Below are 27,878 nucleotides of genomic sequence, written 5' to 3' on the forward strand. Positions count from 1 at the left end.
ATGTCTCTCATTTGAATATTGTAGCAGTGGATGGCCTTCTTCCAGGCAGAAGGACATGTGACTCTCTTGCAGCACGATGGAGATGAACACGGAGCAGCCTGCGGAAAATGAGCTGTGTGTTGCCATTTTTGTTTTTCCATAGCCAAACCACGCACCCACTACTAGGTGGTCTCCCTGGGCCAAATGAGGGCTGTGCCCATGGTGGTAGGTCAGGAGGAAGCCCTTGCCCAGTATACTCTGGCTTCTTTTCAGAACGTAAAAATCTTTTAACTTTTACTAAAGATTTCCGTGGAGAGAAGCAAAACTGAGTTTTGTGGCAATTTTTGCACGCTCCAGCTTGCTGGGGCTACCTTAAATGGGTTCAACAACAGAATGAAGTAATGAGTGGGTGGGGTTTTGGTGGGAGACTGTACTTTGGGGCTGATGGGAGATGCCTCTCATTTGAATATTGTAGCAGTGGATGGCCTTCTTCCAGGCAGCGGGACATGTGACTTTCTGGCAGCAGGATGGAGCTGAACACGGAGCAGCCTGCGGAAAATGGGCTGTGTGTTGCCGTTTTTGTTTTTCCATAGCAAAACCACGCACCCACTTCTAGGTGGTCTCCCTGGGCCTAATGAGGGTTGCGGCCATGTTGGTAGGTCTGGAGGAAGCCTTTGCCCAGTATACTCTGGCTTTTCTTCAGAATGTAAAAATCTTTTTCCTTTTACTAAAGATTTCGGTGGAGAGAAGCAAAACTGAGTTTTCTGGCAATTTTTGCACGCTCCAGTTTGCTGGGGCTTCCTTAAATGGGTTCAACAACAGAATGAAGGAATGAGTGGGTGGGGTTTTGGTGGGAGACTGTACTCTGGGGCTGCTGGGAAATGTCTCTCATTTGAATATTGTAGCAGTGGATGGCCTTCTTCCAGGCAACGGGACATGTGACTCTCTGGCAGCACGATGGAGCTGAACACGGAGCAGCCTGCGGAAAATGGGCTGTGTGTTGCCATTTTTGTTTTTCCATAGCCAAACCACACACCCACTTCTAGGTGGTCTCCCTGGGCCAAATGAGGGCTGTGCCCATGGTGGTAGGTCAGGAGGAAGCCCTTGCTCAGTATACTCTGGCTTCTCTTCAGAACGTAAAAATCTTTCGCCTTTTACTAAAGATTTCCGTGGAGAGAAGCAAACCTGAGTTTTGTGGAAATTTTTGCATGCTCCAGCTTGCTGGGGCTTCCTTAAATGGGTTCAACAACAGAATGAAGGAATGAGTGGGTGGGGTTTTGGTGGGAGACTGTACTCTGGGGCTGCTGGGAAATGTCTCTCATTTGAATATTGTAGCAGTGGATGGCCTTCTTCCAGGCAGCGGGACATGTGACTCTCTGGCAGCAAGATGGAGCTGAACATGGAGCAGCCAGCGGAAAATGGGCTGTGTGTTGCCGTTTTTGTTTTTCCATAGCCAAACCACGTACCCACTTCTAGGTGGTCTCCCTAGGCCAAATGAGAGCTGTGCCCTTGGTGGTAGGTCAGGAGGAAGCCCTTGCCCAGTATACTCTGGATTCTCTTCAGAACGTAAAAATCTTTCGCCTTTTACTAAAGATTTCCGTGGAGAGAAGCAAAACTGAGTTTTGTGGCAATTTTTGCACGCTCCAGCTTGCTGGGGCTTCCTTAAATGGGTTCAACAACAGAATGAAGGAATGAGTGGGTGGGGTTTTGGTGGGAGACTGTACTCTGGGGCTGCTGGGAAATGTCTCTCATTTGAATATTGTAGCAGTGGATGGCGTTCTTCAAGGCAGCGGGACAGGTGACAATCTGGCAGCAAGATGTAGCTGAACACGGAGCAGCCTGCGGAAAATGGGCTGTGTGTTGCCGTTTTTGTTTTTAAATCGCCAAACGACGCACCCACTTCTAGGTGGTCTCCCTGGGCCAAATGAGGGCTGCGGCCATGGTGGTAGGTCAGGAGGAAGCCCTTGCGCAGTATACTCTGGCTTTTCTTCAGAACGTAAATATCTTTCACCTTTTACTAAAGATTTCCGTGGAGAGAAGCAAAACTGAGTTTTTTGGCAATTTTTGCACGTTCCAGCTTGCTGGGGCTTCCTTAAATGGGTTCAACAACAGAATGAAGGAATGAGTGGGTGGGGTTTTGGTGGGAGACTGTCCTCTGGGGCTGCTGGGATCTGTCTCTCATTTGAATATTGTAGCAGTGGATGGCCTTCTTCTAGGCAGCGGGACATGTGACTCTCTGGCAGCACGATGGAGCTGAACACGGAGCAGCCTGTGGAAAAGGGGCTGTGTGTTGCCGTTTTTGTTTTTCCATAGCCAAACCACGCACCCACTTCTAGGTGGTCTCCCTGGGCCAAATGAGGGCTGCGGCCATGGTGGTAGGTCAGGAGGAAGCCCTTGCGCCGTATACTCTGGCTTTTCTACAGAACGTAAAAATCTTTTGCCTTTTACTAAAGATTTCCGTGGAGAGAAGCAAAATTGAGTTTTGTGCTAATTTTTGCACGCTCCAGCTTGCTGGGGCTTCCTTAAATGGGTTTAACAACAGAATGAAGGAATGAGTGGGTGAGGTTTTGGTGGGAGACTGTACTCTGGGGCTGCTGGGAAATGTTTCTCATTTGAATATAGTAGCCGTGGATGGCCTTTTTTCAGTCAGCGGGACACGTGACGCTCTGGCAGCAGGATGGAGCTGAACACGGAGCAGCCTGCGGAAAATGGGCTGTGTGTTGCCGTTTTTGTTTTTAAATCGCCAAACCACGCACCCACTTCTAGGTGGTCTCCCTGGGCCAAATGAGGGCTGCGGCCATGGTGGTAGGTCAGGAGGAAGCCCTTGCGCAGTATACTCTGGCTTTTCTTCAGAACGTAAATATCTTTCACCTTTTACTAAAGATTTCCGTGGAGAGAAGCAAAACTGAGTTTTTTGGCAATTTTTGCACGTTCCAGCTTGCTGGGGCTTCCTTAAATGGGTTCAACAACAGAATGAAGGAATGAGTGGGTGGGGTTTTGGTGGGAGACTGTACTCTTGGGCTGATGGGAAATGTATCTCATTTCAATATTGTAGCAGTGGATGGCCTTCTTCCAGGCAGCGGGACATGTGACTCTCTGGCAGCACGATGGAGCTGAACATGGAGCAGCCTGTGGAAAATGGGCTGTGTGTTGCCGTTTTTATTTTTCCATAGCCAAACCACGCACCCACCTCTAGGTGGTCTCCCTGGGCCAAATGAGGGCTGTGCCCATGGTGGTAGGTCAGTAGGAAACCCTTGCCCAGTATACTCTGTCTTTTCTTCAGAATGTAACAATCTTTCGCCTTTTATTAAAGATTTCCGTGGAGAGAAGCAAAACTGAGTTTTGTGGCAATTTTTGCACGCTCCAGCTTGCTGGCGCTATGGGTTCAACAACAGAATGAAGGAATGAGTGGTTGGGGTTTTGGTGGGAGACTGTACTCTGGGGCTTATGGGAAATGCCTCTCATTTGAATATTGTAGCAGTGGATGGCCTTCTTCCAGGCAGCTGGACATGTGACTCTCTGGCAGCAGGATGGAGCTGAACACGGAGCAGCCTGCGGAAAATGGGCTGTGTGTTGCCGTTTTTGTTTTTCCATAGTCAAACCATGCACCCACTTCTAGGTGGTCTCTCTGGGCCAAATGAGGGCTGTGCCCATGGTGGTAGGTCAGGAGGAAGCCCTTACCCAGTATACTCTGGCTTCTCTTCAGAACGTAAAAATCTTTCGCCTTTTACTAAAGATTTCCGTGGAGAGAAGCATAACTGAGTTTTGTGGCAATTTTTGCACGCCCCAGCTTGCTGTGGCTTCCTTAAATGGGTTCAACAACAGAATGAAGGAATGAGTGGGTGGGGTTTTGGTGGGAGACTGTACTATGGGGCTGCTGGGAAATGTCTCTCATTTGAATATTGTAGCTGTGGATGGCCTTCTTCCAGGCAGCGGGACATGTGACTCTCTGGCAGCAGGATGCAGCTGAACACAGAGCAGCCTGCGGAAAATGGGCTGTGTGTTGCCGTTTTTGTTTTTCCATAGCCAAACCACGCACCCACTTCTAGGTGGTCTCCCTGGGCCAAATGAGGGCTGCGTCCATGGTGGTAGGTCTGGAGGAAGCCCTTGCCCAGTATACTCTGGCTTTTCTTCAGAACGTAAAAATTTTTTGCCTTTTACTAAAGATTTCCGTGGAGAGAAGCAAAAGTGAGTTTTGTGGCAATTTTTGCACGCTCCATCTTGCTGTGGCTTCCTTAAATGGGTTCAACAACAGAATGAAGGAATGAGTGGGTGGGGTTTTGGGGGGAGACTGGGAAATGTCTCTCATTTGAATATTGTAGCAGTGGATGGCCTTCTTCCAGGCAGAAGGACATGTGACTCTCTTGCAGCACGATGGAGATGAACACGGAGCAGCCTGCGGAAAATGAGCTGTGTGTTGCCATTTTTGTTTTTCCATAGCCAAACCACGCACCCACTACTAGGTGGTCTCCCTGGGCCAAATGAGGGCTGTGCCCATGGTGGTAGGTCAGGAGGAAGCCCTTGCCCAGTATACTCTGGCTTCTTTTCAGAACGTAAAAATCTTTTAACTTTTACTAAAGATTTCCGTGGAGAGAAGCAAAACTGAGTTTTGTGGCAATTTTTGCACGCTCCAGCTTGCTGGGGCTACCTTAAATGGGTTCAACAACAGAATGAAGTAATGAGTGGGTGGGGTTTTGGTGGGAGACTGTACTTTGGGGCTGATGGGAGATGCCTCTCATTTGAATATTGTAGCAGTGGATGGCCTTCTTCCAGGCAGCGGGACATGTGACTTTCTGGCAGCAGGATGGAGCTGAACACGGAGCAGCCTGCGGAAAATGGGCTGTGTGTTGCCGTTTTTGTTTTTCCATAGCAAAACCACGCACCCACTTCTAGGTGGTCTCCCTGGGCCTAATGAGGGTTGCGGCCATGTTGGTAGGTCTGGAGGAAGCCTTTGCCCAGTATACTCTGGCTTTTCTTCAGAATGTAAAAATCTTTTTCCTTTTACTAAAGATTTCGGTGGAGAGAAGCAAAACTGAGTTTTCTGGCAATTTTTGCACGCTCCAGCTTGCTGGGGCTTCCTTAAATGGGTTCAACAACAGAATGAAGGAATGAGTGGGTGGGGTTTTGGTGGGAGACTGTACTCTGGGGCTGCTGGGAAATGTCTCTCATTTGAATATTGTAGCAGTGGATGGCCTTCTTCCAGGCAACGGGACATGTGACTCTCTGGCAGCACGATGGAGCTGAACACGGAGCAGCCTGCGGAAAATGGGCTGTGTGTTGCCATTTTTGTTTTTCCATAGCCAAACCACACACCCACTTCTAGGTGGTCTCCCTGGGCCAAATGAGGGCTGTGCCCATGGTGGTAGGTCAGGAGGAAGCCCTTGCTCAGTATACTCTGGCTTCTCTTCAGAACGTAAAAATCTTTCGCCTTTTACTAAAGATTTCCGTGGAGAGAAGCAAACCTGAGTTTTGTGGAAATTTTTGCATGCTCCAGCTTGCTGGGGCTTTCTTAAATGGGTTCAACAACAGAATGAAGGAATGAGTGGGTGGGGTTTTGGTGGGAGACTGTACTCTGGGGCTGCTGGGAAATGTCTCTCATTTGAATATTGTAGCAGTGGATGGCCTTCTTCCAGGCAGCGGGACATGTGACTCTCTGGCAGCAAGATGGAGCTGAACATGGAGCAGCCAGCGGAAAATGGGCTGTGTGTTGCCGTTTTTGTTTTTCCATAGCCAAACCACGTACCCACTTCTAGGTGGTCTCCCTAGGCCAAATGAGAGCTGTGCCCATGGTGGTAGGTCAGGATGAAGCCCTTGCCCAGTATACTCTGGCTTCTCTTCAGAACGTAAAAATCTTTCGCCTTTTACTAAAGATTTCCGTGGAGAGAAGCAAAACTGAGTTTTGTGGCAATTTTTGCACGCTCCAGCTTGCTGGGGCTTCCTTAAATGGGTTCAACAACAGAATGAAGGAATGAGTGGGTGGGGTTTTGGTGGGAGACTGTACTCTGGGGCTGCTGGGAAATGTCTCTCATTTGAATATTGTAGCAGTGGATGGCGTTCTTCAAGGCAGCGGGACAGGTGACAATCTGGCAGCAAGATGTAGCTGAACACGGAGCAGCCTGCGGAAAATGGGCTGTGTGTTGCCGTTTTTGTTTTTCCATAGCCAAACCACGCACCCACTTCTAGTTGGTCTCCCTGGGCCAAATGAGGGCTGTGCCCATGGTGGTAGGTCAGGAGGAAGCCCTTGCCCAGTATACTCTGGCTTCTCTTCAGAACGTAAAAATCTTTCGCGTTTTACTAAAGATTTCCGTGGAGAGAAGCAAAACTGAATTTTGTGGCAATTTTTGCACGCTCCAGCTTGCTGGGGCTTCCTTAAATGGGTTCAACAACAGAATGAAGGAATGAGTGGGTGGGGTTTTGGTGGGAGACTGTACTCTGGGGCTGCTGGGAAATGTCTCTCATTTGAATATTGTAGCAGTGAATGGCCTTCTTCCAGGCAACGGGACATGTGACTCTCTGGCAGCACGATGGAGCTGAACACGGAGCAGCCTGCGGAAAATGGGCTGTGTGTTGCCATTTTTGTTTTTCCATAGCCAAACCACGCACCCACTTCTAGGTGGTCTCCCTGGGCCAAATGAGGGCTGTGCCCATGGTGGTAGGTCAGGAGGAAGCCCTTGCCCAGTATACTCTGGCTTCACTTCAGAACGTAAAAATCTTTCGCCTTTTACTAAAGATTTCCGTGGAGAGAAGCAAACCTGAGTTTTGTGGCAATTTTTGCATGCTCCAGCTTGCTGGGGCTACCTTGAATGGGTTCAACAACAGAATGAAGGAATGAGTGGGTGGGGTTTTGGTGGGAGACTGTTCTCTGGGGCTGCTGGGATCTGTCTCTCATTTGAATATTGTAGCAGTGGATGGCCTTCTTCTAGGCAGCGGGACATGTGACTCTCTGGCAGCAGTATGGAGCTGAACACGGAGCAGCCTGCGGAAAATGGGCTGTGTTGCTGTTTTTGTTTTTCCATAGCCAAACCACGCACCCACTTCTAGGTGGTCTCCCTGGGCCAAATGAGGGCTGTGCCCATGGTGGTAGGTCAGGAGGAAGCCCTTGCTCAGTATTCTCTGGCTTCTCTTCAGAACGTAAAAATCTTTCGCCTTTTACTAAAGATTTCCGTGGAGAGAAGCAAAACTGAATTTTGTGGCAATTTTTGCACGCTCCAGCTTGCTGGGGCTTCCTTAAATGGGTTCAACAACAGAATGAAGGAATGAGTGGGTGGGGTTTTGGTGGGAGACTGTACTCTGGGGCTGCTGGGAAATGTCTCTCATTTGAATATTGTAGCAGTGGATGGCCTTCTTCCAGGCAGCGGGACATGTGACTCTCTGGCAGCAAGATGGAGCTGAACATGGAGCAGCCTGCGGAAAATGGGCTGTGTTTTGCCGTTTTTGTTTTTCCATAGCCAACCCACGCACCCACTTCTAGGTGGTCTCCCTGGGCCAAATGAGGGCTGTGCCCATGGTGGTAGGTCAGGAGGAAGCCCTTGCACAGTATACTCTGGCTTCTCTTCAGATTGTAAAAATCTTTCACCTTTTATTAAAGATTTCTGTGGAGAGTGTAAGAGAATGGTCAGTCATAATATACTGAGCGGCCATGTTGTCTCTAGCAGCCATTTTGTTGAAAGTTAGAGAAGATTCAACTTTTACAAAAGAGCTGATAAAATGTATTAAATGGAGGATGGAAAATGAGATCATGTCTCCTAGCAACCTCAGCCCATGTGCGTAGAGGAAGATTGGATCAATCAATAGGGTCACAGGTTACCAAATATATGGTCAGTATGCTTATACGTGATAGTGTGGTAGCGAAGAGTAGAGTAGTTAAAATGTCAGGATGTAAGAATTTAGGGACCTAGACTGGAGACAATGATAAGATTTTAGGACAGTAGCCATAGATACCAATGACTTATGGGTTTTAGTGTTGCTTGAAGAAATGTTAATTAATATCTTCGTATTATGTCATTATATTCTCTGTTCTAAACCACGTTTCTGTAGATTACCATGAAAACGCCTTAGAATTATAATGTTAACGCCCTCTGCGGCAAAATGCAGCTTTCTTTTTTCTGATAATGTATAAGATGCCCCTGTTACTGTCGATCGGGGCCATTCCATCGCCATCATGCCACTGTGCCTCACCATGGCCAGGGCACAGAGCCTTATCACCGCCAGACCTCCTAGCAAATCTCTGCCTGTCTGAATTCCTGTTTTTGCCCGCATATTCCAACTCCTCTGTTATTCTGTATCTGTCTTGCTGTGTATCTCCGAATAAACCTTCAACCTCAGCTTGATAAGAGATCGTCTGTGGAACTTCTTCCCGACTCTTCCAGCTCTCAGTAGGACTTTTTCTTACAAGTGGCGAGCCAGCCAGGAGGAGCAGCTCCGGAGAGTGGCCTCCAGAAGAACCTTTGTGGAAGAAGCCGCAGATGAGGGCTTGGAGGTGGAAAGAGGAAGAGAAAAAATAAAAGAAACGCGTGTGGCCACACGTGAAACCGATCAAAGTAAGCCAGCCTGAAGGAGAACCTCTCGTGATCGCTCCGAGACCGCCTGCCCGATTTTTTCATAAGAAAACCACGGACAAAGAAAAAGACTATAAAAGATGAGTAACTAAGAAGAAGCTATCTACAAGGACGTGAGAATTTTTTTGTGCCCGGTAGCAAGAAGCTTTAAAAGGGCGTGGGGAGACGCCTGGCAAGCTAACGAGTGAGGCTGGAATCACGGCTGCACCTCTTTTGATATCTGGTCGACCCCCAAACAGCCGGCAGGAGGTCTTCCATTCGAAAGAGGTGTGAGTATCTAACTTTGCTTAAATTGCATTTGTTGATACTAGGACATAGTAAAACTCGTCCTTGTAGACCACTGTAAATATGGAGTGGTTACGGAAGCAGGCAGAGAAATATGCTGGCACACCCCAGCTGGAGGGGGTTAATGTGGAAACTACGTGGTTAAATTGTATGCGATGGTTTACCACAGAAAACAGGGAACTAGATAGAAAGAATTCGCTAGGGAGAATTAACAGCCGGGTATCGGCTTTGTGTAAGACAGTCATAACCTTTGATCAGGCTCTTGATAAACAGTCTACACCACAGTATGTATATGGGGTTACCCGGGCAGGTGCAGTGTACGGGGAGAGATTAGAACAGCTGAATGAGACATTGAGACGAGCAGAGGAAACACAAAAGGAGGGGGTTGAGTTGGAGCCTTTGACAGCACTTATAGCACAGATGGAGTCTGCAGTGGGGAAGTGCGGGGCTGACGTAGACACAGTCTCAGAATGGAAGTCAATGTTAGGAGACTGGATTAGAGAATATACCACTACACAGGATAGGTTGTCCCGGCAGCTTCAACTTATGCAGGCACAGTTAAGTAAAGAATTGAACGAGGAAGGGGATGATTCATCACAGGTAGATTTTAAATTTAACGATGACACTGCCTCTACCCCAAGAAAAACCCCTACCCAAATGTCTCTGGTCCATCTTAAATTTATCAAAAATTTGCCTAATTGGGAGGAAAGTAAGGGAGTATTTCGTAATGTCCTTGGCTTTGAATCATGGCTAGATAAATTTCAAATTAAATCTAAGGAAGATGCTTCCCGTTATTTCATGTCTTTTGTGCCCCCCTGAGTTCATGTCCCATCTGAAAGCCCAGCAAGTGAAGGGTGTTCAGTGTGAATTGACAGAGTCGCAGGGAAGAATGAAGTTTGTGATTTCACAGAAGTTAGGGGGGAGAAAGCCCTCCCCGGCATTGTTAGATTCCTTTAAAATTAAAAAGGGGAGTGATCTCAGGATTGAGGCAGATAAATGGGTTGCAGCCTGGTGCGTTGTGTTTGATAAGACCTTAGATAGGATGGACCAGGGTGATAAATTTGCCATGATGGAACAATTTGTAAAAAAGGTGCCCCTGGAAGGAGTTTTTAAATCGGGAGTTTTGCAAAATGCGGGATCAATTGAGGACGTGGTGGAGGCTTTATTAACCAATGTTAGAACGATGCAATCCGAGGTGAAGGGTGATGAGTCTAATGTTTTTGCGTACCATTCACCTCGGGGTGTATCTGCTGATTCCGGGAGGCCAGGAGTTCCGGGGGGGTACGGCCAGCTGCCGAGAATGGGCAGGTCCCGTTCGGCAGAGCCCCCAAGGGATCCCACGAGAGGTCCTCCCGTGTGTTATCTTTGTGGGCAGTTGGGACACTTTAAACGGTTTTGTCCCCTCTTTGTGCCAGGGATTGTTCCCCAAGAACCCCGGGCACCATTTAATCCCCAACAGACCCGGGAGTTCTTTAGACCACCTGTCGGAGTTAGACCTCCGTACCCAGCAGTGAATGACCCTAGGCAGTATCAGCAGTACAACGGTCTTCAAATGGTTAACCCAGTTTCCCAGGAGCCTTCTGCTCCTGCTCCCTCTCCAATGGCTTTCACTCATCCGCGCCCGGAGGTCCATGCTGTTCAGGGAGGGGTCACTCCTCCTCGTCCCTATGCTCCGCTGATTAAGGAGCTGCGGGAACATGAGGACCGGACCCTGACCAAGGATCTCTTTGGGGCGGAGGTGGCGGCTGTTGGACGGAAGCCGTGCCCAGATGGGGATGATGGATTTTTCGGGCTTCCCACGGCAGGTAACACTGATTGATGGAGTGTTCCCCCTGTTCCCCTCACCCTCCTTGCTCCCCTTTCCCTGGGCAGGGACGGTAGACCTTATGTCAGAGGGAGAATAGAGGGGCTGCCTTGGGAAGACATCCTCATCGATACAGGAGCCTCAGTTTCAATAACACGACACAAATTGCAGTCACCCCCTGGACTGCCTGAAACTACAACTTTGGTAGGATTCGAAGGATCCTGTATTGAGGCGGTAAAAAAGTCGTACAGTAAACCTGAGATTTCAGGACACAGGGGGATCGAAGCAAAGGGGTCTTCGATGCGCTTTTTGGGTAAACCCACAGTTACGGTACACTATTTTGGGAACTGATATTTTGGGAGCAATGGGAATTGTTGTTGATTTATGTAACAAAGTCTTGTGGCGGAAGAAAGAAGCCACTATCTGTTCTGTAATTGTCCCTGTAGAGGAGGAGGAGAGTCATAAATTACCCATTGCTAGCTTCGGATTAGGTGCTAATGAAAATGTTGAAAACACTGACAATGATGCTTTAAAGAATGAATTGAAGCAAAAGTTCCCTGAATTGTGGATCTCAAAGAAAACTGATTGTGGGTTAATGCAAACTCAGGTTAAAATTGATGGTGAAAAACTGCCACCTTTCCAGCGTCAGTACCGTATTCCGGAGGACGTAATCCCTTACATAAGGGTAGCAGTCAGTGAATTGGAGAAACAAGGTGTTGTTGTGAAAGGTAATTCTCCATGTAACAGTCCTATTCTACCTGTAAAAAAGGAAGATGGCAGTTTTCGAATGGTAGTAGACCTGAGACTTGTAAATAAGTACACTCCCTCAGCTGCTCACCTTGTTGCATCTGTCCCTGAAGTTATGTCGCAGCTGAGGAGTGATTGTAAAGTATTTTCTTGTTTGGATTTTGCAAATGGCTTTTTCTCAGTACCCCTAACACCTGAATCTGCACTCCGCTTCGCATTCACTTTTGAAAATGTGCAATACTTGTTCACGCGGCTGCCCATGGGATTTCACAGTTCTCCTGTGTATTTCCATCAGGCATTGGCTCAGATGTTAGAACCCCTGGGGTGTGGAGACAAAGTCTTACAGTATGTGGATGATTTGTTGATTCAAACTGTCGATGAATGTGAACACAGAGAAACCCTTGAAAATGTTTGTCAGGCTTTACAAAATGCAGGACTCAAAATGAGTCTAGATAAAGTACAATTGATGAAATCAGAGGTTAAATTTCTGGGTGTGTCTGTCTCGGCAGAAGGAAAGAAGCCCATGCATGATAGGGTTAAAGCTATTCAGGCTGTCCCCATACCAACTAACATTACTGAACTCAGAAAATTTTTGGGTCTCATTAATTTTTCCAGAGAATTCATTGAAGATTTTGCTTATTTGGCTAAACCACTTTATGATTTATTGAAAAATGTTGATAATGACTTTGACCCTGTAAATGTAGAGGGAGCAGCCTTACAGGCTTTTGAGGGATTGAAACGCGCCCTTACGGCAGCTGCTGCATTGATTAACCCTGATCCTTCCCAGCCTTTCTACATTCAGACTCACACTGGTGATATCTCTATTTCTTCAGTGCTCCTACAAAAATGGCCCAAAGAAAGCCCAGAAGTGTCTAGTCAGTTGTATGCCTTAGGTTATTATTCTAGGTTGCTTACTCCCGTGGAAAAAGGATTCACTCAGTGCATGAAGCACCTACTGAGCGTGCACTGGACTATGAATCAAGTGAAACATATAGTGGGATTCGCTCCTTTAATTCTACAAACCCCGCACGTCACTTTAAAAACTTTGCTGAAAGGAAAAGCTTCAGGTATCAATTCACAGAGAATGGCCCAATGGATCATTGATTTTGAGACTAGAGACTTACAAGTCGAAGTGGGTGAGAAATATCACTTAGCCCAAATGATGCAGTATGCAGGAAAAAGTCACGATTGTCAAATTGAACAGGCTAATGTCACTCCCTCTCCCTTCCAAGCAGACTTTCAAGAGGGAATCCCCTGTGCCTATATCGACGGAGCTCGCTATTGGCATGAGGGGCATTACGTCACAGGCTTCGCTGTGTGGTTTCCAGCTAAGCCATTGCTGCTGCAGTATAAACTCCCTGGTCATTTCTCCGCTCAAAGAGCTGAGTTGGAAGCAGCTTTACAGGTCATTCTCGTGTGTCCAGAGCCAATGAATATCTTCAGTGATAGCGCATATGTCGTGTCGTCACTCACTTTATATCTTAATGTATGGGCCCTTAGGGGGATGGTTGATTCTCAGAACAAGCCCTTGCAGCATGCAGACATTCTAAAACAAATTGAGCAACGGGGTAAAGAATTCCCAAAATTATGGTCCTTCTGTAAAATCAAGGGACATCAGAGGTTGATTCCTGACCCCCACATCCTTGGTAATGCATATGTAGATCACGCGGCCAAGGAGGCTGCACTCACAGGCGACGACAAATATCCTCAAGAAGGCATCGCTGCAGTCACTGAGAAACCCCGAGACCCCCCCTCCCTTGTTTTTTCTCCTTTGCAGGATCTCATAAAAGCACAGGAGAAGGAGGGTGACTCATCCCTGTTCAATTCCCTCGAGTCCCTGCCCATTGAGGGGGAGTGCTTGTACTACAAACGGGTTAATGATAGACTAGTGCTTTACATCCCAACAATAATGGTTAAGTCTTTGCTCAAATTTTCAAGCTAAAAAGGTGATTAAAATGGTTCATATCAATCAGTATAGACTTCTTAATTATTTTACTGAGATTTCTGGTAAGGACTGATACTCCACTCTTTTTTTCTATTTCCTCCAGGTCAGCTGAAGATTTTCATATTCGACTCCTGGGACCATGAACCTATTGGATGATCAGGAGAAGATGTTTCACACTATACAGTGGGACTCTGATAGTGTGAGAGGGGGAGAAGATAAGGAAAATCCAGAAGACAAAGAATGAGAAGAAAAAGACCAAAAGAATTGAAAAGACCAAAAGACTTGACTATTTGTGCAACTTATTTTTTCGGGACTATTTGAATTATTTTTTTATTATGTGTTTGTTTTATGTTTAGGGACATTTGCCTTACACACACACGTGCATAAAGTGCTGAATTACCTCAATATTCTTATTTTCAGTAATTCACCCATGAATATTACAGTACTGTATGTTGTACTCTGGATAGAGTACAAGAGGGGGACTTGTAAGAGAATGGTCAGTCATAATATACTGAGCGGCCATGTTGTCTCTAGCAGCCATTTTGTTGAAAGTTAGAGAAGATTCAACTTTTACAAAAGAGCTGATAAAATGTATTAAATGGAGGATGGAAAATGAGATCATGTCTCCTAGCAACCTCAGCCGATGTGCGTAGAGGAAGATTGGATCAATCAATAGGGTCACAGGTTACCAAATATATGGTCAGTATGCTTATACGTGATAGTGTGGTAGCGAAGAGTAGAGTAGTTAAAATGTCAGGATGTAAGAATTTAGGGACCTAGACTGGAGACAATGATAAGATTTTAGGACAGTAGCCATAGATACCAATGACTTATGGGTTTTAGTGTTGCTTGAAGAAATGTTAATTAATATCTTCGTATTATGTCATTATATTCTCTGTTCTAAACCACGTTTCTGTAGATTACCATGAAAACGCCTTAGAATTATAATGTTAACGCCCTCTGCGGCAAAATGCAGCTTTCTTTGTTCTGATAATGTATAAGATGCCCCTGTTACTGTCGATCGGGGCCATTCCATCGCCATCATGCCACTGTGCCTCACCATGGCCAGGGCACAGAGCCTTATCACCGCCAGACCTCCTAGCAAATCTCTGCCTGTCTGAATTCCTGTTTTTGCCCGCATATTCCAACTCCTCTGTTATTCTGTATCTGTCTTGCTGTGTATCTCCGAATAAACCTTCAACCTCAGCTTGATAAGAGATCATCTGTGGAACTTCTTCCCGACTCTTCCAGCTCTCAGTAGGACTTTTTCTTACAGAGAGAAGCAAAACTGAGTTTTGTGGCAATTTTTGCACGCTCCAGCTTGCTGGGACTTCCTTAAATGGCTTCAACAACAGAATGAAGGAATGAATGGGTGGGGTTTTGGTGGGAGACTGTACTCTGGGGCTGCTGGGAAATGTCTCTCATTTGAATATTGTAGCTCTGGATGGCCTTCTTCCAGGCAGCGGGACATGTGACTCTCTGGCAGCACGATGGAGCTGATCACGGAGCAACCTGTGGAAAATGGGCTGTGTGTTGCCGTTTTTGTTTTTCCATAGCAAAACCACGCACCCACTTCTAGGTGGTCTCCCTGGGCCTAATGAGGGTTGCGGCCATGTTGGTAGGTCTGGAGGAAGCCTTTGCCCAGTATACTTTGGCTTTTCTTCAGAACGTAAAAATCTTTCGCCTTTTACTAAAGATTTCCGTGGAGAGAAGCAAAACTGATTTTTGTGGCAATTTTTGCACGCTCCAGCTTGCTGGGGCTTCCTTAAATGGGATCAACAACAGAATGAAGGAATGAGTGAGTGGGGTTTTGGTGGGAGACTGTACTCTGGGGCTGCTGGGAAATGTCTCTCATTTGAATATTGTAGCAGTGGATGGCCTTCTTCCAGGCAGCGGGACATGTGACTCTCTGGCAGCAAGATGGAGCTGAACATGGAGCAGCCAGCGGAAAATGGGCTGTGTGTTGCCGTTTTTGTTTTTCCATAGCCAAACCACGTACCCACTTCTAGGTGGTCTCCCTAGGCCAAATGAGAGCTGTGCCCATGGTGGTAGGTCAGGAGGAAGCCCTTGCCCAGTATACTCTGGCTTCTCTTCAGAACGTAAAAATCTTTCGCCTTTTACTAAAGATTTCCGTGGAGAGAAGCAAAACTGAGTTTTGTGGCAATTTTTGCACGCTCCAGCTTGCTGGGGCTTCCTTAAATAGGTTCAACAACAGAATGAAGGAATGAGTGGGTGGGGTTTTGGTGGGAGACTGTACTCTGGGGCTGCTGGGAAATGTCTCTCATTTGAATATTGTAGCAGTGGATGGCGTTCTTCCAGGCAGCGGGACAGGTGACAATCTGGCAGCAAGATGTAGCTGAACACGGAGCAGCCTGCGGAAAATGGGCTGTGTGTTGCCGTTTTTGTTTTTCCATTGCCAAACCACGCACCCACTTCTAGGTGGTCTCCCTGGGCCAAATGAGGGCTGTGCCCATGGTGGTAGGTCAGGAGGAAGCCCTTGCCAAGTATACTCTGGCTTTTCTTCAGAACGTAAAAATCTTTCACCTTTTACTAAAGATTTCCGTGGAGAGAAGCAAAACTGAGTTTTGTGGCAATTTTTGCACGCTCCAGCTTGCTGGCGCTATGGGTTTAACAACAGAATGAAGGAATGAGTGGGTGGGGTTTTGGTGGGAGACTGTACTCTGGGGCTTATGGGAAATGCCTCTCATTTGAATATTGTAGCAGTGGATGGCCTTCTTCCAGGCAGCGGGACATGTGACTCTCTGGCAGCAGGATGGAGCTGAACACGGAGCAGCCTGCGGAAAATGGGCTGTGTGTTGCCGTTTTTGTTTTTCCATAGTCAAACCATGCACCCACTTCTAGGTGGTCTCCCTGGGCCAAATGAGGGCTGTGCCCATGGTGGTAGGTCAGGAGGAAGCCCTTACCCAGTATACTCTGGCTTCTCTTCAGAACGTAAAAATCTTTCGCCTTTTACTAAAGATTTCCGTGGAGAGAAGCAAAACTGAGTTTTGTGGCAAATTTTGCACGCCCCAGCTTGCTGTGGCTTCCTTAAATGGTTTCAACAACAGAATGAAGGAATGAGTGGGTGGGGTTTTGGTGGGAGACTGTACTCTGGGGCTTATGGGAAATGCCTCTCATTTGAATATTGTAGCAGTGGATGGCCTTTTTTCCAGGCAGCGGGACATGTGACTCTCTGGCAGCACGATGGAGCTGAACACGGAGCAGCCTGCGGAAAATGGGCTGTGTGTTGCCATTTTTGTTTTTCCATAGCCAAACCACGCACCCACTTCTAGGTGGTCTCCCTGGGCCAAATGAGGGCTGTGCCCATGGTGGTAGGTCAGGAGCAAGCCCTTGCCCAGTATACTCTGGCTTCTCTTCAGAATGTAAAAATCTTTCGCCTTTTACTAAAGATTTCCGTGGAGAGAAGCAAAACTGAGTTTGGTGGCAATTTTTGCATGCTCCAACTTGCTGGGGCTTCCTTAAATGGGTTCAACAACAGAATGAAAGAATGAGTGGGTGGGGTTTTGGTGGGAGCCTGTACTCTGGGGCTGATGGGAAATGCTTCTCATTTGAATATTGTAGCAGTGGATGGCCTTCTTCCAGGCAGCCGGACATGTGACTCTCTGGCAGCAGGATGGAGCTTAACACAGAGCAGCCTGCGGAAAATGGGCTGTGTGTTGCCGTTTTTGTTTTTCCATAGCCAAACCACGCACCCACTTCTAGGTGGTCTCCCTGGGCCAAATGATGGCTGCGGCCATGGTGGTAGGTCAGGAGGAAGCCCTTGCGCCGTATAATCTGGCTTTTCTACATAATGTAAAAATCTTTTGCCTTTTACTAAAGATTTCCGTGGAGAGAAGCAAAACTGAGTTTTGTGCCAATTTTTGCACGCTCCAGCTTGCTGGGGTTTCCTTAAATGGGTTTAACAACAGAATGAAGGAATGAGTGGGTGGGGTTTTGGTGGGAGACTGTACTCTGGGGCTGCTGGGAAATGTTTCTCATTTGAATATAGTAGCCGTAGATGGCCTTTTTTCAGTCAGCGGGACACGTGACGCTCTGGCAGCAGGATGGAGCTGAACACGAAGCAGCCTGCGGAAAATGGGCTGTGTGTTGCCGTTTTTGTTTTTAAATCGCCAAACCACGCACCCACTTCTAGGTGGTCTCCCTGGGCCAAATGAGGGCTGTGTCCATGGTGGTAGGTCAGGAGGAAGCCCTTGCGCAGTATACTCTGGCTTTTCTTCAGGACGTAAAAATCTTTCGCCTTTTACTAAAGATTTCCGTGGAGAGAAGCAAAACTGAGTTTTTTGGCAATTTTTGCACGTTCCAGCTTGCTGGGGCTTCCTTAAATGGGTTCAACAACAGAATGAAGGAATGAGTGGGTGGGGTTTTGGTGGGAGACTGTACTCTTGGGCTGATGGGAAATGTATCATTTGAATATTGTAGCAGTGGATGGCCTCCTTCCAGGCAGCGGGACATGTGACTCTCTGGCAGCACGATGGAGCTGAACACGGAGCAGCCTGCGTAAAATGGGCTGTGTGTTGCCGTTTTTGTTTTTCCATAGCCAAACCAAGCACCCACTTCTAGGTGGTCTCCCTAGGCCAAATGAGGGCTGTGCCCATGGTGGTAGGTCAGGAGGAAGCCCTTGCTCAGTATTCTCTGGTTTTTCTTCATAACTTAAAAATTTTTCGCCTTTTAATAAAAATTTCCATGCAGAGGAGCAAAACTGAGTTTTGTGTCAATTTTTGCACGCTCCAGCTTGCAGTGGCTTCCTTAAATGGGTTCAACAACAGAATGAAGGTATGTGTGTGGGGTTTTTGGTGGGAGACTGAGCTGTGGCGTTGCGGGAAAATGGCCCTCATTTGAATATAGTAGCCGTGGATGGCCTTCTTTCAGTCAGCGGGACACGTGACGCTCTGGCAGCAGGATGGAGCTGAACACGGAGCAGCCTGCGGAAAATGGGCTGTGTGTTGCCGTATTTGTTTTTCCATCGCCAAACCACGCACCCACTTCTAGGTGGTCTCCCTGGGCCAAATGAGGGCTGCGGCCATGGTGGTAGGTCAGGAGGAAGCCCTTGCGCAGTATACTCTGGATTTTCTTCAGAACGTAAAAATCTTTCGCCTTTTACTAAACATTTCCGTGGAGAGAAGAAAAACTGAGTTTTGTGGCAATTTTTGCACGCTCCAGCTTGCTGGGGCTTCCTTAAATGGGTTCAACAACAAAATGAAGGAATGAGTGGGTGGGGTTTTGGTGGGAGACTGTACTCTGGGGCTGCTGGGAAATGTATCTCATTTGAATAATGTAGCAGTGGATGGCCTTCTTCCAGGCAGCGGGACATGTGACTCTCTGGCAGCACGATGGAGCTGAACACGGAGCAGCCTGTGGAAAATGGGCTGTGTGTTGCCGTTTTCGTTTTTCCATAGCCAAACCACGCACCCACTTCTAGGTGGTCTCCCTGGGCCAAATGAGGGCTGTGCCCATGGTGGTAGGTCAGTAGGAAGCCCTTGCCCAGTATACTCTGGCTTTTCTTCAGAACGTAAAAATATTTCGCCTTTTACTAAAGATTTCCGTGGAGAGAAGCAAAACTGAGTTTTGTGGCAATTTTTGCACGCACCAGCTTGCTGGCGCTATGGGTTCAACAACAGAATCAAGGAATGAGTGGGTGGGGTTTTGGTGGGAGACTGTACTCTGGGGCTTATGGGAAATGCCTCTCATTTGAATATTGTAGCAGTGGATGGCCTTCTTCCAGGCAGCGGGACATGTGACTCTCTGGCAGCAGGATGGAGCTGAACACAGAGCAGCCTGCGGAAAATGGGCTGTGTGTTGCCGTTTTTGTTTTTCCATAGTCAAACCATGCACCCACTTCTTGTTGGTCTCCCTGGGCCAAATGAGGGCTGTGCCCATGTTGGTAGGTCAGGAGGAAGCCCTTACCCAGTATACTCTGGCTTCTCTTCAGAACATAAAAATCTTTCGCCTTTTACTAAAGATTTCCGTGGAGAGAAGCAAAACTGAGTCTTGTGGCAATTTTTGCACGCCTCAGCTTTCTGTGGCTTCCATAAATGGGTTCAACAACAGAATGAAGGAATGAGTGGGTGGGGTTTTGGTGGGAGACTGTACTCTGGGGCTGATGGGAAATGCCTCTCATTTGAATATTGCAGCAGTGGATGGCCTGCTTCCAGGCAGCGGGACATGTGACTCTCTGGCAGCACGATGGAGCTGAACACGGAGCAGCCTGCGGAAAATGGGCTGTGTGTTGCCGTTTTTGTTTTTCCATAGCCAAACCACGCACCCACTTCTAGGTGGTCTCCCTGGGCCAAATGAGGGCTGTGCCCATGGTGGTAGGTCAGTAGGAAGCCCTTGCCCAGTATACTCGGGCTTTTCTTCAGAACGTAAAAATCTTTCAACTTTTACTAAAGATTTCCGTGGAGAGAAGCAAAACTGAGTTTTGTGGCAATTTTTGCACGCTCCAGCTTGCTGGCGCTATGGGTTTAACAACAGAATGAAAGAATGAGTGGGTGGGGTTTTGGTGGGAGACTGTACTCTGGGGCTTATGGGAAATGCCTCTCATTTGAATATTGTAGCAGTGGATGGCCTTCTTCCAGGCAGCGGGACATGTGACTCTCTGGCAGCAGGATGGAGCTGAACACGGAGCAGCCTGCGGAAAATGGGCTGTGTGTTGCCGTTTTTGTTTTTCCATAGTCAAACCATGCACCCACTTCTAGGTGGTCTCCCTGGGCCAAATGAGGGCTGTGCCCATGGTGGTAGGTCAGGAGGAAGCCCTTACCCAGTATACTCTGGCTTCTCTTCAGAACGTAAAAATCTTTCGCCTTTTACTAAAGATTTCCGTGGAGAGAAGCAAAACTGAGTTTTGTGGCAAATTTTGCACGCCCCAGCTTGCTGTGGCTTCCTTAAATGGTTTCAACAACAGAATGAAGGAATGAGTGGGTGGGGTTTTGGTGGGAGACTGTACTCTGGGGCTGATGGGAAATGTCTCTCATTTGAATATTGTAGCAGTGGATGGCCTACTTCCAGGCAGCGGGACATGTGACTCTCTGGCAGCACGATGGAGCTGAACACGGAGCAGCCTGCAGAAAATGGGCTGTGTGTTGCCGTTTTTGTTTTTCCAAAGCCAAACCACGCACCCACATCTAGGTGGTCTCCCTGGGCCAAATGAGGGCTGTGCCCATGGTGGTAGGTCAGGAGGAAGCCTTTGCCCAGTATACTCTGGCTTCTCTTCAGAATGTAAAAATCTTTAGCCTTTTACTAAAGATTTCCGTGGAGAGAAGCAAACCTGAGTTTTGTGGAAATTTTTTCATGCTCCAGCTTGCTGGGGCTTCCTTAAATGGGTTCAACAACAGAATGAAGGAATGAGTGGGTGGGGTTTTGGTGGGAGACTGCACTCTGGGGCTACTGGAATCTGTCTCTCATTTAAATATTGTAGCAGTGGATGGCCTTCTTCTAGGCAGCGGGACATGTGACTCTCTGGCAGCACGATGGAGCTGAACACGGAGCAGCCTGCGGAAAATGGGCTGTGTGTTGCTGTTTTTGTTTTTCCATAGCCAAACCACGCACCCACTTCTAGGTGGTCTCCCTGGGCCAAATGAGGGCTGTGCCCATGGTGGTAGGTCAGGAGCAAGCCCTTGCCCAGTATACTCTGGCTTCTCTTCAGAATGTAAAAATCTTTCGCCTTTTACTAAAGATTTCCGTGGAGAGAAGCAAAACTGAGTTTTGTGGCAATTTTTGCATGCTCCAACTTGCTGGGGCTTCCTTAAATGGGTTCAACAACAGAATGAAAGAATGAGTGGGTGGGGTTTTGGTGGGAGCCTGTACTCTGGGGCTGATGGGAAATGCTTCTCATTTGAATATTGTAGCAGTGGATGGCCTTCTTCCAGGCAGCCGGACATGTGACTCTCTGGCAGCAGGATGGAGCTTAACACAGAGCAGCCTGCGGAAAATGGGCTGTGTGTTGCCGTTTTTGTTTTTCCATAGCCAAACCACGCACCCACTTCTAGGTGGTCTCCCTGGGCCAAATGATGGCTGCGGCCATGGTGGTAGGTCAGGAGGAAGCCCTTGCGCCGTATAATCTGGCTTTTCTACAGAATGTAAAAATCTTTTGCCTTTTACTAAAGATTTCCGTGGAGAGAAGCAAAACTGAGTTTTGTGCCAATTTTTGCACGCTCCAGCTTGCTGGGGCTTCCTTAAATGGGTTTAACAACAGAATGAAGGAATGAGTGGGTGGGGTTTTGATGGGAGACTGTACTCTGGGGCTGCTGGGAAATGTTTCTCATTTGAATATAGTAGCCGTGGATGGCCTTTTTTCAGTCAGCGGGACACGTGACGCTCTGCCAGCAGGATGGAGCTGAACACGGAGAAGCCTGCGGAAAATGGGCTGTGTGTTGCCGTTTTTGTTTTTAAATCGCCAAACCACGCACCCACTTCTAGGTGGTCTCCCTGGGCCAAATGAGGGCTGCGGCCATGGTGGTAGGTCAGGAGGAAGCCCTTGCGCAGTATACTCTGGCTTTTCTTCAGAACGTAAAAATCTTTCGCCTTTTACTAAAAATTTCCGTGGAGAGAAGCAAAACTGAGTTTTTTGGCAATTTTTGCACGTTCCAGCTTTCTTGGGCTTCCTTAAATGGGTTCAACAACAGAATGAAGGGATGAGTGGGTGGGGTTTTGGTGGGAGACTGTACTCTTGGGCTGATGGGAAATGTATCATTTGAATATTGTAGCAGTGGATGGCCTCCTTCCAGGCAGCGGGACATGTGACTCTCTGGCAGCACGATGGAGCTGAACACGGAGCAGCCTGCGTAAAATGGGCTGTGTGTTGCCGTTTTTGTTTTTCCATAGCCAAACCAAGCACCCACTTCTAGGTGGTCTCCCTGGGCCAAATGAGGGCTGTGCCCATGGTGGTAGGTCAGGAGGAAGCCCTTGCTCAGTATTCTCTGGTTTTTCTTCATAACTTAAAAATTTTTCGCCTTCTAATAAAAATTTCCGTGCAGAGGAGCAAATCTGAGTTTTGTGTCAATTTTTGCACGCTCCAGCTTGCTGTGGCTTCCTTAAATGGGTTCAACAACAGAATGAAGGTATGTGTGTGGGGTTTTTGGTGGGAGACTGAGCTGTGGCATTGCGGGAAAATGGCCCTCATTTGAATATAGTAGCCGTGGATGGCCTTCTTTCAGTCAGCGGGACACGTGACGCTCTGGCAGCAGGATGGAGCTGAACACGGAGCAGCCTGCGGAAAATGGGCTGTGTGTTGCCGTATTTGTTTTTCCATCGCCAAACCAAGCACCCACTTCTAGGTGGTCTCCCTGGGCCAAATGAGGGTTGTGCCCATGGTGGTAGGTCAGGAGAAAGCACTTGCCCAGTGTTCTCTGGCTGCTCTTCAGAATGTAAAAATCTTTCGCCTTTTACTAAAGATTTCCGTGGAGAGAAGCAAAACTGAGTTTTGTTGCAATTTTTGCACGAACCAGCTTGCTGTGGCTTCCTTAAATGGGTTCAACAACAGAAAGAAAGAATGAGTGGGTGGGGTTTTGGTGGGAGACTGTACTCTGGGGCTGCTGGGAAATGTCTCTCATTTGAAAATTGTAGCAGTGGATGGCCTTCTTCCAGGCAGCGGGACATGTGACTCTCTGGCAGCACGATGGAGCTGAACACGGAATAGCCTGCGGAAAATGGGCTGTGTGTTGCCTTTTTTGTTTTTCCATAGCCAAACCACGCACACACTTCTAGGTGGTCTCCCTGGGCCAAATGAGGGCTGTGCCCATGGTGGTAGGTCAGAAGGAAGCTCTTGCTCTGTATACTCTGGCTTCTCTTCAGAACGTAAAAATCTTTCGGCTTTTACTAAAGATTTCCGTGGAGAGAAGCAAAACTGAGTTTTGTGGCAATTTTTGTACGCTCCAGCTTGCTGCGGCTTCCTTAAATGGGTTCAACAACAGAATGAAGGAATGAGTGGGTGGGGTTTTGGTGGGAGACTGTACTCTGGGGCTGATGGGAAATGCCTCTCATTTGAATATTGTAGCAGTGGATGGTCTTCTTCCAGGCAGCTGGACATGTGACTCTCTGGCAGCAGGATGGAGCTGAACACGGAGCAGCCTGCGGAAAATGGGCTGTGTGTTGCCGTTTTTGTTTTTCCATAGTCAAACCATGCACCCACTTCTAGGTGGTCTCCCTGGGCCAAATGAGGGCTGTGCCCATGGTGGTAGGTCAAGAGGAAGCCCTTACCCAGTATACTCTGGCTTCTCTTCAGAACGTAAAAATCTTTTACCTTTTACTAAAGATTTCCGTGGAGAGAAGCAAAACTGAGTTTTGTGGCAATTTTTGCACGCCCCAGCTTGCTGTGGCTTCCTTAAATGGGTTCAACAACAGAATGAAGGAATGAGTGGGTGGGTTTTGGTGGGAGACTGTACTATGGGGCTGCTGGGAAATGTCTCTCATTTGAAAATTGTAGCAGTGGATTGCCTTCTTCTAGGCAGAAGGACATGTGACTCTCTTGCAGCACGATGGAGCAGAACACGGAGCAGCCTGCGGAAAATGAGCTGTGTGTTGCCATTTTTGTTTTTCCATAGCCAAACCACGCACCCACTACTAGGTGGTCTCCCTGGGCCAAATGAGGGCTGTGCCCATGGTGGTAGGTCAGGAGGAAGCCCTTGCCCAGTATACTCTGGCTTCTTTTCAGAACGTAAAAATCTTTCAACTTTTACTAAAGATTTCCGCGGAGAGAAGCAAAACTGAGTTTTGTGGCAATTTTTGCACGCTCCAGCTTGCTGGGACTTCCTTAAATGGCTTCAACAACAGAATGAAGGAATGAATGGGTGGGGTTTTGGTGGGAGACTGTACTCTGGGGCTGCTGGGAAATGTCTCTCATTTGAATATTGTAGCTCTGGATGGCCTTCTTCCAGGCAGCGGGACATGTGACTCTCTGGCAGCACGATGGAGCTGAACACGGAGCAGCCTGTGGAAAATGGGCGGTGTGTTGCCGTTTTTGTTTTTCCATAGCAAAACTACGCACCCACTTCTAGGTGGGCTCCCTGGGCCTAATGAGTGTTGTGGCCATGTTGGTAGGTCTGGAGGAAGCCTTTGCCCAGTATACTCTGGCTTTTCTTCAGAACGTAAAAATCTTTTGCCTTTTACTAAATATTTCCGTGGACAGAAGCAAAACTGCGTTTTCTGGCAATTTTTGCACGCTCCAGCTTGCTGGGGCTTCCTTAAATGGGTTCAACAACAGAATGAAGGACATGTGCCTTGCGCCGTATACTCTGGCTTTTCTACAGAACATAAAAATCTTTTGCCTTTTACTAAAGATTTCCGTGGAGAGAAGCAAAACTGAGTTTTGTGCCAATTTTTGCACGCTCCAGCTTGCTGGGGTTTCCTTAAATGGGTTTAACAACAGAATGAAGGAATGAGTGGGTGGGGTTTTGGTGGGAGACTGTACTCTGGGGCTGCTGGGAAATGTTTCTCATTTGAATATAGTAGCCGTAGATGGCCTTTTTTCAGTCAGCGGGACACGTGACGCTCTGGCAGCAGGATGGAGCTGAACACGAAGCAGCCTGCGGAAAATGGGCTGTGTGTTGCCGTTTTTGTTTTTAAATCGCCAAACCACGCACCCACTTCTAGGTGGTCTCCCTGGGCCAAATGAGGGCTGTGTCCATGGTGGTAGGTCAGGAGGAAGCCCTTGCGCAGTATACTCTGGCTTTTCTTCAGGACGTAAAAATCTTTTGCCTTTTACTAAAGATTTCCGTGGAGAGAAGCAAAACTGAGTTTTTTGGCAATTTTTGCACGTTCCAGCTTGCTGGGGCTTCCTTAAATGGGTTCAACAACAGAATGAAGGAATGAGTGGGTGGGGTTTTGGTGGGAGACTGTACTCTTGGGCTGATGGGAAATGTATCATTTGAATATTGTAGCAGTGGATGGCCTCCTTCCAGGCAGCGGGACATGTGACTCTCTGGCAGCACGATGGAGCTGAACACGGAGCAGCCTGCGTAAAATGGGCTGTGTGTTGCCGTTTTTGTTTTTCCATAGCCAAACCAAGCACCCACTTCTAGGTGGTCTCCCTAGGCCAAATGAGGGCTGTGCCCATGGTGGTAGGTCAGGAGGAAGCCATTGCTCAGTATTCTCTGGTTTTTCTTCATAACTTAAAAATTTTTCGCCTTTTAATAAAAATTTCCGTGCAGAGGAGCAAAACTGAGTTTTGTGTCAATTTTTGCACGCTCCAGCTTGCAGTGGCTTCCTTAAATGGGTTCAACAACAGAATGAAGGTATGTGTGTGGGGTTTTTGGTGGGAGACTGAGCTGTGGCGTTGCGGGAAAATGGCCCTCATTTGAATATAGTAGCCGTGGATGGCCTTCTTTCAGTCAGCGGGACACGTGACGCTCTGGCAGCAGGATGGAGCTGAACACGGAGCAGCCTGCGGAAAATGGGCTGTGTGTTGCCGTATTTGTTTTTCCATCGCCAAACCACGCACCCACTTCTAGGTGGTCTCCCTGGGCCAAATGAGGGCTGCGGCCATGGTGGTAGGTCAGGAGGAAGCCCTTGCGCAGTATACTCTGGATTTTCTTCAGAACGTAAAAATCTTTCGCCTTTTACTAAACATTTCCGTGGAGAGAAGAAAAACTGAGTTTTGTGGCAATTTTTGCATGCTCCAGCTTGCTGGGGCTTCCTTAAATGGGTTCAACAACAAAATGAAGGAATGAGTGGGTGGGGTTTTGGTGGGAGACTGTACTCTGGGGCTGCTGGGAAATGTATCTCATTTGAATAATGTAGCAGTGGATGGCCTTCTTCCAGGCAGCGGGACATGTGACTCTCTGGCAGCACGATGGAGCTGAACACGGAGCAGCCTGTGGAAAATGGGCTGTGTGTTGCCGTTTTTGTTTTTCCATAGCCAAACCACGCACCCACTTCTAGGTGGTCTCCCTGGGCCAAATGAGGGCTGTGCCCATGGTGGTAGGTCAGTAGGAAGCCCTTGCCCAGTATACTCTGGCTTTTCTTCAGAACGTAAAAATATTTCGCCTTTTACTAAAGATTTCCGTGGAGAGAAGCAAAACTGAGTTTTGTGGCAATTTTTGCACGCACCAGCTTGCTGGCGCTATGGGTTCAACAACAGAATCAAGGAATGAGTGGGTGGGGTTTTGGTGGGAGACTGTACTCTGGGGCTTATGGGAAATGCCTCTCATTTGAATATTTTAGCAGTGGATGGCCTTCTTCCAGGCAGCGGGACATGTGACTCTCTGGCAGCAGGATGGAGCTGAACACAGAGCAGCCTGCGGAAAATGGGCTGTGTGTTGCCGTTTTTGTTTTTCCATAGTCAAACCATGCACCCACTTCTTGTTGGTCTCCCTGGGCCAAATGAGGGCTGTGCCCATGTTGGTAGGTCAGGAGGAAGCCCTTACCCAGTATACTCTGGCTTCTCTTCAGAACGTAAAAATCTTTCGCCTTTTACTAAAGATTTCCGTGGAGAGAAGCAAAACTGAGTTTTGTGGCAATTTTTGCACGCCTCAGCTTGCTGTGGCTTCCATAAATGGGTTCAACAACAGAATGAAGGAATGATGGGTGGGGTTTTGGTGGGAGACTGTACTCTGGGGCTGATGGGAAATGCCTCTCATTTGAATATTGCAGCAGTGGATGGCCTGCTTCCAGGCAGCGGGACATGTGACTCTCTGGCAGCACGATGGAGCTGAACACGGAGCAGCCTGCGGAAAATGGGCTGTGTGTTGCCGTTTTTGTTTTTCCATAGCCAAACCACGCACCCACTTCTAGGTGGTCTCCCTGGGCCAAATGAGGGCTGTGCCCATGGTGGTAGGTCAGTAGGAAGCCCTTGCCCAGTATACTCTGGCTTTTCTTCAGAACGTAAAAATCTTTCATCTTTTACTAAAGATTTCCGTGGAGAGAAGCAAAACTGAGTTTTGTGGCAATTTTTGCACGCTCCAGCTTGCTGGCGCTATGGGTTTAACAACAGAATGAAAGAATGAGTGGGTGGGGTTTTGGTGGGAGACTGTACTCTGGGGCTTATGGGAAATGCCTCTCATTTGAATATTGTAGCAGTGGATGGCCTTCTTCCAGGCAGCGGGACATGTGACTCTCTGGCAGCAGGATGGAGCTGAACACGGAGCAGCCTGCGGAAAATGGGCTGTGTGTTGCCGTTTTTGTTTTTCCATAGTCAAACCATGCACCCACTTCTAGGTGGTCTCCCTGGGCCAAATGAGGGCTGTGCCCATGGTGGTAGGTCAGGAGGAAGCCCTTACCCAGTATACTCTGGCTTCTCTTCAGAACGTAAAAATCTTTCGCCTTTTACTAAAGATTTCCGTGGAGAGAAGCAAAACTGAGTTTTGTGGCAAATTTTGCACGCCCCAGCTTGCTGTGGCTTCCTTAAATGGTTTCAACAACAGAATGAAGGAATGAGTGGGTGGGGTTTTGGTGGGAGACTGTACTCTGGGGCTGATGGGAAATGCCTCTCATTTGAATATTGTAGCAGTGGATGGCCTACTTCCAGGCAGCGGGACATGTGACTCTCTGGCAGCACGATGGAGCTGAACACGGAGCAGCCTGCGGAAAATGGGCTGTGTGTTGCCGT

The 27,878-nt window shown here is 47.9% G+C and overlaps 49 non-coding genes across 49 annotated transcripts; all 49 read left to right on the plus strand.

Moving 5' to 3' along the window:
• Positions 1 to 232: 232 nt before the first annotated feature.
• LOC141064286 (U5 spliceosomal RNA) lies at positions 233 to 348 on the plus strand. The gene has a single exon (XR_012225512.1). It is a non-coding gene; the product is annotated as a U5 spliceosomal RNA (small nuclear RNA).
• A 314-nt stretch (positions 349 to 662) lies between these two features.
• Positions 663 to 778, plus strand: LOC141064510 (U5 spliceosomal RNA). The gene has a single exon (XR_012225714.1). It is a non-coding gene; the product is annotated as a U5 spliceosomal RNA (small nuclear RNA).
• Positions 779 to 1,092: 314 nt separating this feature from the next.
• On the plus strand, positions 1,093 to 1,208 carry LOC141064395 (U5 spliceosomal RNA). Its single transcript, XR_012225610.1, has one exon. It is a non-coding gene; the product is annotated as a U5 spliceosomal RNA (small nuclear RNA).
• Positions 1,209 to 1,522: 314 nt separating this feature from the next.
• LOC141065015 (U5 spliceosomal RNA) lies at positions 1,523 to 1,638 on the plus strand. Its single transcript, XR_012226168.1, has one exon. It is a non-coding gene; the product is annotated as a U5 spliceosomal RNA (small nuclear RNA).
• Positions 1,639 to 1,952: 314 nt separating this feature from the next.
• Positions 1,953 to 2,068, plus strand: LOC141064234 (U5 spliceosomal RNA). Its single transcript, XR_012225465.1, has one exon. It is a non-coding gene; the product is annotated as a U5 spliceosomal RNA (small nuclear RNA).
• Positions 2,069 to 2,382: 314 nt separating this feature from the next.
• LOC141064861 (U5 spliceosomal RNA) lies at positions 2,383 to 2,498 on the plus strand. The gene has a single exon (XR_012226029.1). It is a non-coding gene; the product is annotated as a U5 spliceosomal RNA (small nuclear RNA).
• Positions 2,499 to 2,812: 314 nt separating this feature from the next.
• On the plus strand, positions 2,813 to 2,928 carry LOC141064236 (U5 spliceosomal RNA). The gene has a single exon (XR_012225467.1). It is a non-coding gene; the product is annotated as a U5 spliceosomal RNA (small nuclear RNA).
• Positions 2,929 to 3,242: 314 nt separating this feature from the next.
• On the plus strand, positions 3,243 to 3,358 carry LOC141064736 (U5 spliceosomal RNA). Its single transcript, XR_012225919.1, has one exon. It is a non-coding gene; the product is annotated as a U5 spliceosomal RNA (small nuclear RNA).
• A 307-nt stretch (positions 3,359 to 3,665) lies between these two features.
• Positions 3,666 to 3,781, plus strand: LOC141065004 (U5 spliceosomal RNA). Its single transcript, XR_012226158.1, has one exon. It is a non-coding gene; the product is annotated as a U5 spliceosomal RNA (small nuclear RNA).
• A 314-nt stretch (positions 3,782 to 4,095) lies between these two features.
• Positions 4,096 to 4,211, plus strand: LOC141063841 (U5 spliceosomal RNA). Its single transcript, XR_012225112.1, has one exon. It is a non-coding gene; the product is annotated as a U5 spliceosomal RNA (small nuclear RNA).
• A 298-nt stretch (positions 4,212 to 4,509) lies between these two features.
• On the plus strand, positions 4,510 to 4,625 carry LOC141064287 (U5 spliceosomal RNA). Its single transcript, XR_012225513.1, has one exon. It is a non-coding gene; the product is annotated as a U5 spliceosomal RNA (small nuclear RNA).
• Positions 4,626 to 4,939: 314 nt separating this feature from the next.
• On the plus strand, positions 4,940 to 5,055 carry LOC141064539 (U5 spliceosomal RNA). The gene has a single exon (XR_012225740.1). It is a non-coding gene; the product is annotated as a U5 spliceosomal RNA (small nuclear RNA).
• A 314-nt stretch (positions 5,056 to 5,369) lies between these two features.
• On the plus strand, positions 5,370 to 5,485 carry LOC141064407 (U5 spliceosomal RNA). The gene has a single exon (XR_012225621.1). It is a non-coding gene; the product is annotated as a U5 spliceosomal RNA (small nuclear RNA).
• A 314-nt stretch (positions 5,486 to 5,799) lies between these two features.
• Positions 5,800 to 5,915, plus strand: LOC141064025 (U5 spliceosomal RNA). Its single transcript, XR_012225278.1, has one exon. It is a non-coding gene; the product is annotated as a U5 spliceosomal RNA (small nuclear RNA).
• A 314-nt stretch (positions 5,916 to 6,229) lies between these two features.
• LOC141064200 (U5 spliceosomal RNA) lies at positions 6,230 to 6,345 on the plus strand. Its single transcript, XR_012225434.1, has one exon. It is a non-coding gene; the product is annotated as a U5 spliceosomal RNA (small nuclear RNA).
• A 314-nt stretch (positions 6,346 to 6,659) lies between these two features.
• Positions 6,660 to 6,775, plus strand: LOC141065006 (U5 spliceosomal RNA). The gene has a single exon (XR_012226160.1). It is a non-coding gene; the product is annotated as a U5 spliceosomal RNA (small nuclear RNA).
• A 312-nt stretch (positions 6,776 to 7,087) lies between these two features.
• On the plus strand, positions 7,088 to 7,203 carry LOC141063880 (U5 spliceosomal RNA). The gene has a single exon (XR_012225148.1). It is a non-coding gene; the product is annotated as a U5 spliceosomal RNA (small nuclear RNA).
• Positions 7,204 to 7,517: 314 nt separating this feature from the next.
• LOC141064828 (U5 spliceosomal RNA) lies at positions 7,518 to 7,630 on the plus strand. The gene has a single exon (XR_012226000.1). It is a non-coding gene; the product is annotated as a U5 spliceosomal RNA (small nuclear RNA).
• Positions 7,631 to 14,964: 7,334 nt separating this feature from the next.
• LOC141063980 (U5 spliceosomal RNA) lies at positions 14,965 to 15,080 on the plus strand. Its single transcript, XR_012225237.1, has one exon. It is a non-coding gene; the product is annotated as a U5 spliceosomal RNA (small nuclear RNA).
• Positions 15,081 to 15,394: 314 nt separating this feature from the next.
• Positions 15,395 to 15,510, plus strand: LOC141064038 (U5 spliceosomal RNA). Its single transcript, XR_012225289.1, has one exon. It is a non-coding gene; the product is annotated as a U5 spliceosomal RNA (small nuclear RNA).
• Positions 15,511 to 15,824: 314 nt separating this feature from the next.
• Positions 15,825 to 15,940, plus strand: LOC141064107 (U5 spliceosomal RNA). Its single transcript, XR_012225349.1, has one exon. It is a non-coding gene; the product is annotated as a U5 spliceosomal RNA (small nuclear RNA).
• Positions 15,941 to 16,247: 307 nt separating this feature from the next.
• LOC141065240 (U5 spliceosomal RNA) lies at positions 16,248 to 16,363 on the plus strand. Its single transcript, XR_012226374.1, has one exon. It is a non-coding gene; the product is annotated as a U5 spliceosomal RNA (small nuclear RNA).
• A 315-nt stretch (positions 16,364 to 16,678) lies between these two features.
• On the plus strand, positions 16,679 to 16,794 carry LOC141064921 (U5 spliceosomal RNA). The gene has a single exon (XR_012226084.1). It is a non-coding gene; the product is annotated as a U5 spliceosomal RNA (small nuclear RNA).
• Positions 16,795 to 17,108: 314 nt separating this feature from the next.
• Positions 17,109 to 17,224, plus strand: LOC141064227 (U5 spliceosomal RNA). The gene has a single exon (XR_012225458.1). It is a non-coding gene; the product is annotated as a U5 spliceosomal RNA (small nuclear RNA).
• A 314-nt stretch (positions 17,225 to 17,538) lies between these two features.
• On the plus strand, positions 17,539 to 17,654 carry LOC141065094 (U5 spliceosomal RNA). The gene has a single exon (XR_012226239.1). It is a non-coding gene; the product is annotated as a U5 spliceosomal RNA (small nuclear RNA).
• Positions 17,655 to 17,966: 312 nt separating this feature from the next.
• Positions 17,967 to 18,082, plus strand: LOC141064799 (U5 spliceosomal RNA). The gene has a single exon (XR_012225976.1). It is a non-coding gene; the product is annotated as a U5 spliceosomal RNA (small nuclear RNA).
• A 313-nt stretch (positions 18,083 to 18,395) lies between these two features.
• Positions 18,396 to 18,511, plus strand: LOC141064618 (U5 spliceosomal RNA). The gene has a single exon (XR_012225812.1). It is a non-coding gene; the product is annotated as a U5 spliceosomal RNA (small nuclear RNA).
• Positions 18,512 to 18,825: 314 nt separating this feature from the next.
• LOC141064156 (U5 spliceosomal RNA) lies at positions 18,826 to 18,941 on the plus strand. Its single transcript, XR_012225394.1, has one exon. It is a non-coding gene; the product is annotated as a U5 spliceosomal RNA (small nuclear RNA).
• A 307-nt stretch (positions 18,942 to 19,248) lies between these two features.
• On the plus strand, positions 19,249 to 19,364 carry LOC141065014 (U5 spliceosomal RNA). Its single transcript, XR_012226167.1, has one exon. It is a non-coding gene; the product is annotated as a U5 spliceosomal RNA (small nuclear RNA).
• A 314-nt stretch (positions 19,365 to 19,678) lies between these two features.
• On the plus strand, positions 19,679 to 19,794 carry LOC141064613 (U5 spliceosomal RNA). Its single transcript, XR_012225808.1, has one exon. It is a non-coding gene; the product is annotated as a U5 spliceosomal RNA (small nuclear RNA).
• A 307-nt stretch (positions 19,795 to 20,101) lies between these two features.
• LOC141065241 (U5 spliceosomal RNA) lies at positions 20,102 to 20,217 on the plus strand. The gene has a single exon (XR_012226375.1). It is a non-coding gene; the product is annotated as a U5 spliceosomal RNA (small nuclear RNA).
• Positions 20,218 to 20,531: 314 nt separating this feature from the next.
• On the plus strand, positions 20,532 to 20,647 carry LOC141063804 (U5 spliceosomal RNA). The gene has a single exon (XR_012225079.1). It is a non-coding gene; the product is annotated as a U5 spliceosomal RNA (small nuclear RNA).
• A 314-nt stretch (positions 20,648 to 20,961) lies between these two features.
• Positions 20,962 to 21,077, plus strand: LOC141064579 (U5 spliceosomal RNA). The gene has a single exon (XR_012225778.1). It is a non-coding gene; the product is annotated as a U5 spliceosomal RNA (small nuclear RNA).
• A 314-nt stretch (positions 21,078 to 21,391) lies between these two features.
• LOC141064194 (U5 spliceosomal RNA) lies at positions 21,392 to 21,507 on the plus strand. Its single transcript, XR_012225428.1, has one exon. It is a non-coding gene; the product is annotated as a U5 spliceosomal RNA (small nuclear RNA).
• Positions 21,508 to 21,821: 314 nt separating this feature from the next.
• On the plus strand, positions 21,822 to 21,937 carry LOC141064132 (U5 spliceosomal RNA). Its single transcript, XR_012225372.1, has one exon. It is a non-coding gene; the product is annotated as a U5 spliceosomal RNA (small nuclear RNA).
• A 312-nt stretch (positions 21,938 to 22,249) lies between these two features.
• On the plus strand, positions 22,250 to 22,365 carry LOC141064779 (U5 spliceosomal RNA). The gene has a single exon (XR_012225958.1). It is a non-coding gene; the product is annotated as a U5 spliceosomal RNA (small nuclear RNA).
• A 313-nt stretch (positions 22,366 to 22,678) lies between these two features.
• Positions 22,679 to 22,796, plus strand: LOC141064628 (U5 spliceosomal RNA). Its single transcript, XR_012225821.1, has one exon. It is a non-coding gene; the product is annotated as a U5 spliceosomal RNA (small nuclear RNA).
• A 312-nt stretch (positions 22,797 to 23,108) lies between these two features.
• On the plus strand, positions 23,109 to 23,224 carry LOC141064108 (U5 spliceosomal RNA). Its single transcript, XR_012225350.1, has one exon. It is a non-coding gene; the product is annotated as a U5 spliceosomal RNA (small nuclear RNA).
• Positions 23,225 to 23,538: 314 nt separating this feature from the next.
• LOC141063822 (U5 spliceosomal RNA) lies at positions 23,539 to 23,654 on the plus strand. The gene has a single exon (XR_012225095.1). It is a non-coding gene; the product is annotated as a U5 spliceosomal RNA (small nuclear RNA).
• Positions 23,655 to 23,967: 313 nt separating this feature from the next.
• On the plus strand, positions 23,968 to 24,083 carry LOC141064683 (U5 spliceosomal RNA). The gene has a single exon (XR_012225871.1). It is a non-coding gene; the product is annotated as a U5 spliceosomal RNA (small nuclear RNA).
• Positions 24,084 to 24,397: 314 nt separating this feature from the next.
• LOC141064462 (U5 spliceosomal RNA) lies at positions 24,398 to 24,513 on the plus strand. Its single transcript, XR_012225671.1, has one exon. It is a non-coding gene; the product is annotated as a U5 spliceosomal RNA (small nuclear RNA).
• A 49-nt stretch (positions 24,514 to 24,562) lies between these two features.
• On the plus strand, positions 24,563 to 24,678 carry LOC141063942 (U5 spliceosomal RNA). The gene has a single exon (XR_012225202.1). It is a non-coding gene; the product is annotated as a U5 spliceosomal RNA (small nuclear RNA).
• A 314-nt stretch (positions 24,679 to 24,992) lies between these two features.
• LOC141065110 (U5 spliceosomal RNA) lies at positions 24,993 to 25,108 on the plus strand. Its single transcript, XR_012226255.1, has one exon. It is a non-coding gene; the product is annotated as a U5 spliceosomal RNA (small nuclear RNA).
• Positions 25,109 to 25,420: 312 nt separating this feature from the next.
• Positions 25,421 to 25,536, plus strand: LOC141064766 (U5 spliceosomal RNA). Its single transcript, XR_012225947.1, has one exon. It is a non-coding gene; the product is annotated as a U5 spliceosomal RNA (small nuclear RNA).
• Positions 25,537 to 25,849: 313 nt separating this feature from the next.
• On the plus strand, positions 25,850 to 25,965 carry LOC141064606 (U5 spliceosomal RNA). Its single transcript, XR_012225801.1, has one exon. It is a non-coding gene; the product is annotated as a U5 spliceosomal RNA (small nuclear RNA).
• A 314-nt stretch (positions 25,966 to 26,279) lies between these two features.
• On the plus strand, positions 26,280 to 26,395 carry LOC141064157 (U5 spliceosomal RNA). Its single transcript, XR_012225395.1, has one exon. It is a non-coding gene; the product is annotated as a U5 spliceosomal RNA (small nuclear RNA).
• Positions 26,396 to 26,702: 307 nt separating this feature from the next.
• On the plus strand, positions 26,703 to 26,818 carry LOC141064481 (U5 spliceosomal RNA). Its single transcript, XR_012225688.1, has one exon. It is a non-coding gene; the product is annotated as a U5 spliceosomal RNA (small nuclear RNA).
• Positions 26,819 to 27,131: 313 nt separating this feature from the next.
• LOC141064419 (U5 spliceosomal RNA) lies at positions 27,132 to 27,247 on the plus strand. The gene has a single exon (XR_012225632.1). It is a non-coding gene; the product is annotated as a U5 spliceosomal RNA (small nuclear RNA).
• Positions 27,248 to 27,554: 307 nt separating this feature from the next.
• On the plus strand, positions 27,555 to 27,670 carry LOC141065242 (U5 spliceosomal RNA). Its single transcript, XR_012226376.1, has one exon. It is a non-coding gene; the product is annotated as a U5 spliceosomal RNA (small nuclear RNA).
• The last annotated feature ends 208 nt before the right edge of the window (positions 27,671 to 27,878 follow it).

Source organism: Dendrobates tinctorius, unplaced genomic scaffold (assembly GCF_039654945.1).
Source record: "Dendrobates tinctorius isolate UK_male_01 unplaced genomic scaffold, ASM3965494v1 ptg000250l, whole genome shotgun sequence".
Classification (NCBI taxonomy): Eukaryota; Metazoa; Chordata; class Amphibia; order Anura; family Dendrobatidae; genus Dendrobates; species Dendrobates tinctorius.